The sequence below is a fragment of the Gopherus flavomarginatus genome, chromosome 7, assembly GCF_025201925.1.
Source record: "Gopherus flavomarginatus isolate rGopFla2 chromosome 7, rGopFla2.mat.asm, whole genome shotgun sequence".
Taxonomy (NCBI): Eukaryota; Metazoa; Chordata; order Testudines; family Testudinidae; genus Gopherus; species Gopherus flavomarginatus.
In genome coordinates, this window is record NC_066623.1 from 24,808,198 (window position 1) to 24,821,427 (window position 13,230).

A 13,230-nucleotide genomic window follows, 5' to 3' on the forward strand; every position below is an offset into this window, starting at 1 on the left:
CATTTTATTTGCTGGGTTAGTCCCAGATATTGAATAATAAAGTTGCAGCCTGATTAAACTCATTTCTAATATCTCCTGTCATTCTTTTGGCATAGCCAGACAATGCAAAGTATAACAAGAAGTTGAAGGTGGAGCTGCCTTTTGCCAGCTTTAGGGGAGGCAGGTGTTTTCTGTGTATTAAGACTTATTAGGTTGTTTTGACAATGTGGTCTCACCTCTTTACTTCAGGCACCTCTGATGCATCAAGATTATTAACATTGAAGGGTTTACTGAATTCGCTATCTGACTGAGGTTACCATAGCATATCAACAATGCAGAGTGTAACCTCTTGGATGACAATCAAGTTTTTAAGGGGTGAATTTTTAATCCATTTTTTTCTTCAAATTAAACAAAGTTCAAACTCAGGGTTTCCACACTTAAAGGTTAGGGAATCACTAGGGCTGTTGATTAATCACAGTTAACTCACGTGATTAACTCAAAAAAAAACCTTGATTAAAAAAATAAATATTTTTAATGTTTTTCTACATTTTCAAATATATTGGTTTCAGTTACAACACAGAATACGAAGTTTACACTGCTCACTTTATATTATTATTTTTTATTACAAATATTTGCATTGTAAAAATGATAAACAAAATAAAGTATTTTTCAATTCACCTCAGACAAGTACTATAATGCACTCTCTTTATAGTGAAAGTGCAACTTACAAATGTAGATTTTTTTTGTTATATAAGTGCATTCAAAAACAAAACAAACTATGTAAAACTTTAGAGCCTACAAGTCCACTCAGTCCTATTACTTGTTCAGCCAATCGCCAAGACAAACAAGTTTATTTACATTTATGGGAAAGTATGCTGCCTACTTCTTATTTACAATGTCACCAGAAAGCGAGAAAATTCACATGGGTCTTTTGTAGCTGACATTGCAATGTATTTATGTGCCAGATATGCTAAACATTTGTATGCCTCTTCATACTTCGGCCACCATTCCAGGGGACATGCTTCCATGCTGATGATGCTGGTTAAAAAAAAAAAAAAGTGTGTTAATTAAATTTGTGACTGAACTCCTTGGGGAAGAATTTTATGTCCCCTCCCCTCATTTACCTGCATTCTGCCGTATGTTTCATTTTATAGCAGTCTTGGATGGTGACCCAGCACATGTTGTCTGCTTTAAGAACACTTTTGCTGCAGATTTGATAAAACGCAAAGAAGGTACCAATGTGAGATTTCTAAAGATAGCTATAGTACTCAACCCAAGGTTTAAGAATCTGAACTGCTTTCCAAAATCTGAGAGGGACGAGGTGTGGAGCATGCTTTCAGAAGTCTTAAAACAGTGTTTCTCAAACTGGAGCCGCTGCTTGTGTAGGGAAAGCCCCTGGCAGGGTAGGAGGGTTTGTTTACCTGCCCCCTCCACAGGTCCGGCCGATTGCGGCTCCTACTAGCCACCATTTGCCGCTCCGGGCCAATGGGAGCTGTTGGAAGTTGCAGCCAGTATGTCCCTTGGACTACACTGCTTCCAGCAGCTCCCATTAGCCTGGAGCAGTGAACCATGGCCAGTGGGAGCTGCAATCAGCCAGACCTGTGGATAGGGCAGGTAAACAAATTGGCCTGGCCTGCCAGGGGCTTTCCCTACACACGTGGAGCCCCAGTTTGAGAAACACTGTCTTAAAAGAGCAACACTTCAATGCAGAAACTACAGAATCCAAACCACCAAAAAAAAAAAGTCAACCTTCTGCTCGTGGCATCTGACTCAGATGATGATAATGAACATGCATTAGACTGCACTGCTGTGGATCATTATCAAGCAGAACCCATCATGAGCATGGATGCATGTCCTCTGGAATGATGGTTGAAGCATGAAGAGACATATGAATCTTTAGCACATCTGGCATGTAAATGTCTTGCAACGCTGGCTACTACAGAGCCATGTGAATGCTTGTTCTCACTTTGAAGTGACATAGGTCATCTAGTCCAGTTCCTTGAACCGAGGCAGAACTAAGTAGTATCTAGGCCATCACTGACAGGTGTTTGTTCCACAACCTCCCTAGGCAATTTTTTCTAGTGTTTAATTAGCATTACAATTCAAATGTCTCTTGTCCTTTTTTCAGCATAACCAGACAATGTCTCTTGCTACAGTTTAAACTCTTAATGTCTTGTCCTGTCATCAGTAGATAATAAGAATAATTTATCACCCTCCTCCTTTTAACAATCTTTTACATACTTGAGGACTTATCATGTCCAACCTTGGTCTCCTTTTCTCCAGACTAAATAAACACCATTTTTTCAATCTTTGCACATAGATCATGTTTTCCAGATCTTTAATAATTTTTGTTGCTCTCCTTTGGACTTTCTCCAATTTCCTGAAGAGTGGTGGCCAGAACTCACCACCATATTCCAGCTGAGGCCTTATCAGGGCTGAGTAGAGTAGAAGAATTACTTCTCGTGTCTTGCTTAAAACACATCTGCTAATACATCCCATAATGATGTTTGCTTTTTTTGCAACAGTGTTACATTGTTGACTCATACTTAGCCTCCTCTCCATCTGTATTTGTTTAGAGAAACTTTTTAAAAAAAATAGGAAATATCACTTAAAATGGGTCAGAGGGAGGGAAAGGGGACAAGGAGCGATAATGGATAAGTTTTGAAGTTGTGTTATGAAGGACACCAACAGGATCCATAAAATGTCACTGAGTAACACTTTTCCCAGTGGCTAATATCATATATATGCAAGCACTCATTAGATCCTTTCTACAATGAAATTCACACATGCTTCAGGAAAATGATCTAAGAAGAAATATTCTGTTTCATGCATCCAGTTTTAGGATCAGTGGGTGCACATTTATATCAGGGTGCATCCAGAGTAATGCTATACAGTTCCAGGTTTGCACAGATGTAAGCAAGAAAAGAATTTGGTCCATTTGTAGGAATAAGTATATGTGTTCTCTCTGGCTTGAACTGGAGGAGGAAGCATTAGAAATCTCAGAAAGAAACCTTGTTTTCATAAGACTATCAGCCCAATTTTGCAGAGCTAAAAGAAGATGTATATCACAGTTACCTTGACATAACAGATTATGCAGCCCCCTTGGATAGCACACTGGACGGAGACTCAGGAAACCTATGTTCTAGTCGTAGGTCTGCTGTGGGCCTGCTGTGAAATGAGAAAAATGATACTAACCTCCTTTGTAACCTGCTTTGAGATCTACCGATGAAAAGTATTTCACAAATACCTGATATTATCTTTATTTCTTGCTTAATATCTACAGTCCCCCATCAGGGATTCAGGCCACATTCTGTTAGGCACTAAGCAACTGAGAAAAAGAAAGACATAATACGTCTATAAACAGAAAAAATCATATCTGATGGCTGAAAAGCAATAATAAAGTTCTGTGTGACTGCATAAATTAGTAGTCTCAATGGTCAGGTGTGTCATATATCTGGCCACCAGCCAAACCAATGCAGACTGTAGTAAGTTGCAGGCACTATGACACAGATAGATTTTAAAGAGGAATTTAAAAGAAGATAACACAGTAGCTTAAAATTTTTTTAAGGGGAGTTCTTTATAGGCATAGTAAGGAGGCGTGGGAGAAAGCATGACAGTATTTGAGACTGGGGTCTCATGTAAGAAGTTTAGGTACTTTGAAATTAATAAGTGCATAGGCAATTCAAACTAATGGCAACTTCCTTTTTGTTCAGGAAGTTTCCATTAGTTCAGAAACCACAGCAGTTTTAGAATTTATCTGCACTTTAAGTAAACATCCCAATGTTGAAATGCATAATTAAAATGTTTTCAAACTGTAGTTTACTACACATGAACTGTCTCAGTTTGCTGCACTCATGCGGATATTCCTGAATCTGCCACTTCTGATGACCAAAAAGCTGCTGTCTACATTACGCATCCTCTGCTGCTCACGCCACTGGCCACTGTAATGCAATAGGTCAAGGAGCACACTTATAAAGACATGCTAAGATGCAGAAAATCAATTTTGGAGTCCAAAAGGCAAAACTACTGATGCAGGAAATTACTAAATACAACCAGTTGCCCTGTGGCACTGGAGTCTTCAGAAAAGGATACCATGAGGGAACTGCACAGCAAGTGTGAAGTAAAATCCTATCGCAATTCACAGAGAACAAGATTTCCCTTTCATTGGCTGTAATTATTGTCAGGAAATGATGGAGCATGGATATGTATAAACTACTTTTAAAAACAGAACTCTTTTTATGACTAGTACAATACAGAGAATGTGCTAAAGCTATTTAGTCTCAGATAGACATGCATTAGTCTTGGGATGCATTAGCCAAAGGCAAATTTGCTCCAATCCCTCAGCCAGAGACAAACACCTACAAGATCTTTGTCAAGCATTCTTAAAACTACAATACTCACTGGGGGGAGTGAGGAAACAGACTGAAAGAGGGTGACGATTACTCAGAAATCACCTACTATAGGATAGGTGAACAAGGAAAATAACAAAACATCACTGGCCATCATGTACAGCCCCCAGCTAAAACCTCTCCAGCACATTATCAATGCTCTACAACCTATCCTGCAAAACAATCCCTCACTCTCACAGACCTTAGGAGGCAGGCCAGTCCTCACTTACAGATAGTGAATATTTGCTTCCAACTGGGAGGCTATCAACTACACAGCACATCACAGAAACACTAACCCAGGAACTAATCCCTGTAGCAAACCTCATTGCCTACTCTTTCCCAACATTTATTCTAGCAACGCCATCAGAGGAGCCAACCACATCAGCCACACCATCAAGGATTCATTCACCTGCATGTCTACTAATGTTATATATGCCATCATGTGCCAGCAATGCCTCTCTGCCATGTACATTGGCCAAACCGGACAGTCCCTACATAAAAGAATAAATGGACACAAATCGGATATCAGGAATGGTAACATACAAAAGCTAGTAGGAGAACACTTCAGTCTTCCTGGACACTCTATAACAGTTTTAAAAGTAGCTATCCTTGAACAAAAAACCTTCAGAAACAGACTTCAAAGAGAAACAGGAGAACTAAAATTCATTTGCAAATTTAACACCATTAATTTGGGCTTGAATAGGGACTGGGAGTGGCTGGCTCATTACAAAAGCAGCTTTACCTCTCCTGGAATTGACACCTCCTCATCTATTATTGGGAGTGGACTACATCCACCTTCACCAAATTGGCCCTGTCAGCACTGGTTCTCCACTTGTGAGGTAACTCCCTTCTCTTCATGTGTCACTACATAATGCCTGCTTCTGTAATTTTCACTCCATGCATCTGAAGAAGTCAGGTTTTTTACCCATGAAAGCTTATGCCAAATAAATCTATTAGTCTTCAAGGTGTCACTGGATTCCATATCCTTTGGGTAATATCCTTAATTATGTGCTGCATATTTAAATAAAAGTGCAGGGGGTGGAGAGGAGGTATTTTGAAGTACAAGTCTAAATATAGCAAGATCATGCTAAGCCTTGTATTCAAATAATGAATATGCCTTGTAGATGTGGGATATATAGTTCACTTTTCTCCCCAATTAACAAATTGCTCTCCTCCTGATTTGCATTTACTTAAACATTGCCTTAGTGGTTGAAAACTGAAACAAAACCAAATCCTTACAGAGGAACAGCAGCTTTGAATAAGTCGGAGGGAGAGTCTAGCTGGGCCACAGTCCCTTGTAAATAACAGAGAAATCAGGGGAAAGTTTTGGGTTTGCAGCCAAACTAAAGAAGTAGAACTTAAAAGTACTGTGGCCTCCAGGGATCTTTTCCTAAATTCACCAGTGCAGTGCATCAGCTTCACCATCCCTGAGATGGTGAGACTACTTTTCTGTGGCCTGATCCACAGCTCATTGATGTCAATAGAAAGAATCGAATTGATCTCAGTAGGCTCCGGGCGCACTAGACTAGCTCAGCAACATAGGCCAGCACTGGCTTCCTTCCTATTCCCTTTGAACGCTCCTCCTGCTACTGTGTAAAGAACAGAGACACACTGGTCAGTGCTCAATAGTCACATTGTAATTGTCAATCTACTAGAGATGGTAGAGTACAAGTTTCTCTGAGGCTAAATCTTCTAAACTCAAATACTGAAAAAGTTGCTGTCTATTTTGACCCAGGAGGAGTTTGTGTGTTGAACTATCCCCAGTACTATCTGTGAAACAACATACCTAAACATAACTTATTATACAGCTATGTATAACAAAAGCATCGCAGACTCTGGGTACTGATACACCTTTCAATCACATTTCATCTACCCAGCTACCGTAAATCTATGACTTGCTGGGAATACATATGGTTGTGTAGACTGCAAACCCTTGCACCTGCAGGAGTGACTCAATAGTCTCTGCTGCGTCCATGTTCTTAAATGAACTGATGTAATGGAACATTCATTGAAAATACCTACATCTGAGTAAGGCTAAAATCTGTTCATTCTCTCCCCCACAGTTAAAAGGTGAAATTTTCAAAGGTACCTAAGGGAGTTAGGTGTTCAAGGTCGAAATCTTTAATGGGATTTGAACAAATATTTCAATTAAGTAACATAGGTTTGACTCTGTAATCTGCCTCACTACCTCCCGGTTACCTTTGTATTATTTTGCCTGATCTCTCCCTAAAACTTAATGACCCTGTCCTTTCCTTCTCCACACACAGACTTTCCTTTCCACATTATGTGGTGGCCTAATTGCAGCCTCTCAGTGCCTAATGCAAACTAGTGCAGTACGTTGTTCTACAGCTGCAATTCCATGCGTGTTCTTTCTGTGCATCAGCTGGTTCACAGAGTAGCAGCAGAGCTTGCAGTTACCTGTTTCTGTTTTGCTTTTACCGTGGCCAAGATTTATTAGGGACAAAGGCAAGACAGAGGCTTGAAACAAAGCTGAAATGACAGATTGCTTTGTGCCATAAGGGACTATTGGATTAAAAACGGCGAAGGGTTTGAGCATAAAGTTTGTGGCCCAAGGGAGGATGCATCAGATTTAGGGAGCAGCAGTCCAGGGACAGCTGTGCCCCAGAGCTCTGACTTGTAATGCCTCTGTATGGCCTAAATGACAGAACATGTTTAGCCATCCTGGATATATTAAAATAAGCAGGTAAAGCATAGAAAGGAATAGATAAGTGGCTATAGCTCCTCATCCTCTGTTGGCTACTTATCTCTATTCAACACTGCCTTTTGTTTTCACAGAAAGTGATTGTGAAAAGCAAAAGTGTTTCATTGTTTCCAACATTGCTCCATTGTGTAGGCTAGGCTGTGCATAGCTTTTGGTATGTAAACATACCCTAGAGGTGGTGAGTAACTGGCATGTCAGAGAGGGAAGCACAGCCATGACAGCAAAGAGGAGATACAGTATCAGCATTTGGTGCACTTGGAGGGGTGGGAAAGTGGCCGGTACTAGGGAGGTGGAAAAGTCTTGTTTGGGGAGAAGAGTGAGATACTGGCAGGGCTCCTGCTGCAGAGACTGGAAGGATGAATTGCCTCCAGTCCTTCAATAAAGAAACCTAAGGAGGCGTATGTTTATCTCAAAGCTTTAAGGCTTAGTCATCTATATTTTCATATGATATGGCCTTCATTTTCATTTAATGTTGAGGAGGGAGAATCTCCATGGTTGTGCAGTGATCGAAGATGCTGCCCCTTTTCTGGCAGATCACACCCCTTTTGGCATCTCTGTAATTGGGGCTAATACAGCTATATTACAAGCAGCATTTGGAAGCCTCCAGTCTGAAGGGAAAAAAAGCATGTGGAGAAGTCACATTTCTGCATTGTACCCATTGTGTCTGTTGCTTTAGCTAATATCTGCCCAGAGTAGATCTGATGGGAAGATGCAGCCCTTATTTAGGATAATCAGCTTTAGCCCTCTGGAGTTATGCCTCAGCAGTCAAAGCTAAAATTGACGTACCATTCCTAGGAAATTAGTTAAGAATAGAAGAGCAAAGATGTTAAACAAAGTAAAATTTTCAACCAGAAAAAAAATTGAGGGCTGCAGGGATAGCAGCTGACTCTATTCACATGACGTGGGTGATAATTTTTAGCAAAATATCATTGTGCGCAGTAGTCTGATGCTATTAAAGTGATAGTCACAGTTAATGAGGATTTATATAATGGGATTCAAAGTGGATTATAGTATCGTTTTACTACCTAGGCTTATAGGATGACAACAGCAGTTCAATGCAGAAAAAATGTAGGATCCTTTTAGCAAGACAACCAAAACCACTAACCCTCCCACCCCCAAAGAAAAAAACAGATATACTGGGGAGGATGGTGCTGCAGCATACTGACCAGACTAGGGATTTGGGAGTTACTGCTGGAAACCACAAACTTCACTCCAGGGTACTGCTGTCATGCAGAAAGAAAATGAAAATCAGAATCAGAGCTATGGAAAGACAGAACTGGAATATAAATTACAGAAAGGAGTGGCACTGTCTCCAATTTTATTCTCACCTGTTGCATTGGATCTGTATACAATAATCATATTCATGTCTTAAAAAAGATATAAAAGAGACAAAGGGAAGGCAAACATGATAAATATCTTCAAAACTGCAATTGACGAGGAATGAATGGGAGAGCTTTTTCCTGCAATAGGATGATGAAAAACCCTAATTGTACTGTATTCAGAATGAATTTTTCAAACTGAAAGTCACAGACCCAGAAAAACTTGCCTCATTAAAGAGAAACAGATATATATATTAAAAAAAAACAACAAGAAGGAGCAGGACATAGCTAGTCCATATGACAGCTTTAAGCAAATAAAAAAACTACTAAACACATCACCCAACAAGTAATCAAGTGTCATAAACAGATGGTTAAGGGTTAATGTCTTTTTTACCTGTAAAGGGTTAAGAAGCTCAGTGAACCTGGCTGACACCTGAACAAAGGACCAATGGGGGGACAAGATACTTTCAAATCTTGGTGGAGGGAAGTCTTTGTTTGAGCTGTTTGTTTTGTTCATTGTTCACTCTTGGGGGTAAGAGGGGCCAGAGTACACCAAGACTTTCCCAATCTTTCTGAATCAGTCTCTCAGGTTTCAAAATAGTAAGTAATAGCCAGGAAATGCAGATTAGTCTTATGTTTGTTTTCTTAACTTGTAAATGTGTCTTTTGCTGGAAGGATTTTTACCTCTGTTTGCTGTAACTTTGAATCTCAGGCTGCGGGAGCGGGGAGTCCCTCTAGTCTATATGAATCTGAGTACCCTGTAAAGCATTTTCCATCCTGATTTTACAGAGATAAATTTTACCTTTTCTTTCTTTAATTAAAAGTTTTCTTTTTAAGAACCTGATTGATTTTTCCTTGTTTTAGAATCCAAGGAATTGAGTCTAAACTCACCAGGGATTGGTGGGGGCAAAGGAGGGGGGAATGATTAATTCCTCCTTGTTTTAAGATCCAAGGAGTTTGGATCTGTGTGAAGTTTCCCAAGGCAACCCAGGGAGGGGAAAGTCTGGGGGGATAAGGAGGGGATGGTTAATTTCTCCTTGTTTTAAGACCCAAGGGGTTTGTGTCTTGGGTTCCTCAGGGAAGGTTTTGGAGGAACAGAAGTGTGCCAGACATAGACTTCTGGCTGGTGGCAGCGTTACCAGATCTAAGCTAGGAATTAAGCTTAGAAGGGTCCATGCAGGTCCCCCACATTTTTACTCTAAAGTTCAAAGTGGGGGAAAAAACCTTGACATCAAGGAAGGTAATTAAAGCAATTAATATTGTTTGTTGAATGCTTCTTAATCACCATGGAGTAATTCAGGTTAATAGTTAATAGTAACATGATTGGAAGTTAAGTTATTGCTTTTGAGATATTTTCTATTAAAGAGAATTGGTGTCTATTGAAGAAACCATATTGATAGCACTGGTAGCTGGAAACCATGGCTCAGGAAACAAATCTACAAGTTTCATCACCACATCTTTCTAATGCGCTTTAGTCTTGATGGAAATCTGGTCCTTTACCACTTCCACCCTGCTATAAGGATATATCTAGACTAGATTTGTGACTCTGTTTTAACTGGAGTTTATTGATTGCCAATACACTCATGATTAGCTAAAACCTTTGTAAATGTAAATCTAGACATTCCTCCATAAACACTTGTTCCAAACTAGACTAAACCATAAATGTTTGTGTCATGAAATAATATATTATTAATATTATAGTGCCTAAAGGATGCTGTCAAGAGTGGAGCCTTACTGTCCTAGAAACAATACAAATGTATAATGACACAGTTCCTGACTCAGAGGTCACAGTGTAAAAGACAAGACAGATGAAGAGTGAGAGGAGAAACTGAGGCACAGAGCTGAGGAATGATCTGCTTACGATGTCATAGCAGATCAATCAGAAATAGTCAGAAATGGAACCCACATCTCCTGAGTACAGCTGGGTGCAACTATTTGGATGAAACTTTTCTCACAAAAAACATATACATTTGGGTCAATCAAAACATTGAGTGAATTCATGTAAAATTCACCAAATTATTTTGGCTGAAAATATATTTCCTAAAAAGTCAAAGGTTTGTTTTGATATTTTTTAAATGTAACCTTTTGGTTTTTAATTCAAAATTATTTTTTCCTTTGAATTTTGCTGCTTTTTAAAAATTTAAAATAAGTAAAATCTTGAAAACAAAACATTTTGTTCAACTGAAAACATTTTTTCAACTTGTTCATTTCAACAAAAATTTTTAAAACAAATAATTTCAAGTTGACCTGAAACACTGTTTTTTTAAACTGTTTTTTGGTTCAGGCACTGAACTAAAAAAAAAAATCAGTTATTTGCACATCTCTACTTTGGACTCCTGTTCTAGTGCCTGCCCAATAGCCCAACTGGTCCATGAACTGGCGATGGTCCCGGACATCTCCCTGACACAGTTTAAGAAAGGCAGCAATCTGGTCTCTGGTATCAAGAAGTTTGAGGAACACTGCACTAGACTATGTTTCATCTCCATCATATTAAGAAATAATAGTTTATCACTTTTCCCCATGCTTTGCTTCTCTTCCTGTCCTCTTTGACACCAGAAGAGGGCTAGGTAATTGCCTGGTGCCTCACCCATTGGCTTTGGAGAGAGCAGTCTTGCAAATCTAGTTGTGCTGAAAGGGACTGCATATTACCTCTCTATAAAATTAATCTTCCCCTTCTTTATCCATACTATGAAATCTGAAATAAGTCCATAATAATGGAAGTGCTATGGCTCTTACTATAAATAGATTTAAGTGATCCCAGCTCATGTTTTGCTTTACTCGCAGATAAACCCTTCATGATGTCAGGATTATCAGAAAGGGCCTGCAAAGCCATGCTGACTTGCCATTATTCAAGCATTTGCCAGTGAACAAAATACCTTTAAACACTAAACCATATTCATAACACTTAGCTGATAAAAAATGGAAGTCATATCCAGAGGGGATTTTTCCTCTTCTTTTTTTGAACCTATTTATTTCAGTACATGGACTTTGCTAAAGAGGTAGATAAATAGTCCAGAAACTCATTCCCTTTTTTCCAATTTTTACTTTAAGGCCAAACTTCAGAAGCCAAGATTATTCGTGAGATAGTTTCTCCAACACGGTAAAGGCATTGGGTGAATTTCTTTTTTATTATTATTCTATTAATTTGAGTGACAGCTGTCAGTCAGTCAGTCCTTTCATAAGTAAAGCAGGGTTCTTATTAAAGAAGACTCTGCAGGACTTTATAGAAATGTGCATTTCAATCCATTGGTAGGCTAAAGTGACTGTATTCTTCCAGTGAAGGCTGCCCCACCAGGTGGCTTATGTTCTTCTGTTATTACTGAGATGCGTACATTAGGAACCTTAGCTACAGCTGTATGTTGACGCTACAGACAGGTTAGCTATTTTGGTTTATTGAATTGCATTCAAATAAATTGTCCTGTTGTCACTGACATCTTGGATATAATTCCCCAAAGAGTTTTTCCTAAAAGTGGCATTTCTGCTAACACCACATGTTCAGAGGGCTTGTCTATATGGGGAGTTAAGACTAACTCAAGCTGTAAAGTTAATGCACATAAGTTAAAGTGCATTAAATCCTCATGTGGACTCTATGACTCAAAAATAAAATGTCATTAGTTTGCTGAAGCTTAATCCTTGGGAAGATTAAGTTAAAGTGCACTAATGCCACTATTCTCCACATGAGAATGTCCACGTGGGTGGTGTGTGTGTGTGTGTGTGTGTGTGTGTGTGTGTGTGTGTGTGTGTGTGTGTGTGTGTGTGTGTGTGTGTGTGTGAATATGGTGATAATGTAGAACTGATAAATGAAATTGTTTTCAATTGTTAATGTAACTTCTGTTCACCATTCACTACACTTGCCTATACTGTAACTTCTGTTCCATATTGTAATTCAAACCCCATTTTAAAACACTCACTTCATTTTGTAAAAGCTTCCTCCAACCTTCATTTTTGCAAACCCTGCTGTAATCTTATTAGTTTAGTTTAGATGTGTGAATGAGGTACGTATGAATGATGGAATCAACCTCCAGCCCCAGCCTGTCCTGATGAGATAAAGTTCAAATACCAATGGCTGAAGACCTAGACAACAGCCCTAAACAAAGTAAGAAGCATCCACCCTAAAAAGAAAAGGACAACAGAACAACAGAAGGAAGATCAAAGCCAGGTCCAAGGCTGAAAGTCACGCCTGCAATTGATGGGTGATCAATCTAAACCCAGAGGCAGCGTGACACAGCAAGACCTATAGACTTTGAATCCAAAACTAAAAGCCTATAAAAAAGAAGGGTGAGATGAGAAACTCTGGGTAACATTCTGCTGCCAACATGGAAGAACATCGGTGCCTGCCCAACAGAGATCCAGCTCAGCCTTGTGCCCAGCTTTCCTGGCCAGTTAGCTGCCACAAGCTACGAACCCAAGTTGCAAAATCAAGCCATGAACTTAAGCTATCTTCAGGACTGGTAACTATGCAGCAGCTGCAGAACACCTGATGAATGTGGGTGTGTGTGTGTGAATGTATGTGTGTGTGTATAGGTATTAGGTATTATAATGTGAATGTGTGTGTGTGTGTATAGGTAATAGGTATAATGTGTGTGTATAAGAATTAAGATATTAGATATTAGTCATAAATTGTTATCATAATAAATGTGGCATCTTTGCCTTGTCCCCTTTAATAAGATCCTGCTCGTTTTTACTGGTCTAATATAATTGGTACAACAATAATACCTTATGAGTATTAACTTCACAGCTTGAGTTAATTCAGCTTTCCTGTTCCCTCCTCAGGCAGATCTCCTTCTGCCCATAAACCGGATACATGGCTATCTCTATGGCT